We start from the raw sequence: 1,746 nt of genomic DNA, 5'->3' as shown, positions 1-1,746 counted from the left end.
ACAATTTAATACAATGTACACCTAAAAAATAATAACAGCATATACATATTCGAAACATTACTAGCAAAAAAACCAAAATACAATATTAAATATCAAAATAAACCAAACTGATTACCATCCAGAATATTTTGAGTATATATATATATAATTTTGTATATTTTGCGTTCATGTTAATAAAATATATAAATGATACATATTTGAAAAGTGTTATTCTTCTTTCTGTTTTTTCGTAATATCATGGTGTCCATAGACATGCAAAAGCGTCATACCAAGCCATATACATACCTACACCACCTTTGTTGAATGATACACGAACAGTATGAAAATTAAACAACATATTCAATATCATTTTATATTATACTAAAATAAATGTTATTCTATTAAGAAAGTGTATATTTTTAAATTTGGCATTCATTACATAGTCAAAATACAATAATAATATAGATGATACATATACGATAATTGTTATTTTTCTTTCTGTTTTTTCGTGATATCATGGTGTCCATAGAATTGCAACGACGTCATACCAAGCCATATACAACTCTACACCACCTTTGTTGAATGATACACTTAGAGTATGAAAAATAAACAAATTATACTATATCATACTATATCATATATGTAAGACTGTTGAACATAATACCACAAAATACACTATTTCATATAGATATACATTCATTCTTGTCAACATAAAAGTACGTTATAAATGATACATATACAATAAGTTTTATTCCTCTTTCTGTTATTCCGTAATATCATAGTGTCCATAGAATTGCAACGACGTCATACCAAGCCATATACAACTCTACACCACCTTTGTTGAATGATACACGGACAGTATGAAAAATAAACAACCTATTCTATACCATTTAATATCATACTAAAACATGAAACAAATGTTATTCTATTAAAAAGTGTATTATTTTATTATATTTAGTATTCATTACACAGTCAACATACATAAATGATACATATACGATAAGTGTTATTCCTCTATCTGTGCATCCGTAATATCATAGTGTCCATAGAATTGCAACAACGTCATACCAAGCCATATACAACTCTACACCACCTTTGTTGAATGATACACGGACAGTATGAAAAATAAACAACTTATACTATACCATACTATATCATATGTGTGAGACTGCTGAACGTAATACCACTAATACACTGTTATACATAGATATACATTCATCTCATTAACTTACACGCACTATCCATCATATATATTAAAGACATTACACCCGGTGCTTCAAACTCAAAATATGATAATGTTTAAAATGGCTTTAAACATCATAAACTTTACAGAATAATCAAAATTTAAAGAAAAAAATTTTAAAAAAAAAATTTTTTTCAGCTAAAAATTTTTATTTTGGGACCAAAAAAATTTTTTTTTGCTTTTATCATATTTTATTAAATGAAATTTATGCATTATAATAAATTATTCAATAAACATTAATAATTATAATAAATTATTAAAAAATTTTTGGAATTAATGCAAATTTTTAGAAAAAAATGTATATTTTTTTTTTATATACAAATCGTACATGTTATATTGCGACAGGGTACCGGTATAATACATGTGATACATATGTAGATTTTCGAAAAAATTTTTATCCTTTTAAATGGTCCTAAATACTATATAAAGGTAAAATATATAGAATTTTTCGGGATTCATTAAAAAATTTTAGGGAAAAAATTTCATTTTATTTTATATACAAATCGTACATGTTATATTGCGAC

The sequence above is a fragment of the Chrysoperla carnea genome (assembly GCF_905475395.1).
Source record: "Chrysoperla carnea chromosome X unlocalized genomic scaffold, inChrCarn1.1 SUPER_X_unloc_151, whole genome shotgun sequence".
Classification (NCBI taxonomy): Eukaryota; Metazoa; Arthropoda; class Insecta; order Neuroptera; family Chrysopidae; genus Chrysoperla; species Chrysoperla carnea.
This window is presented reverse-complemented; position numbering follows the sequence as displayed.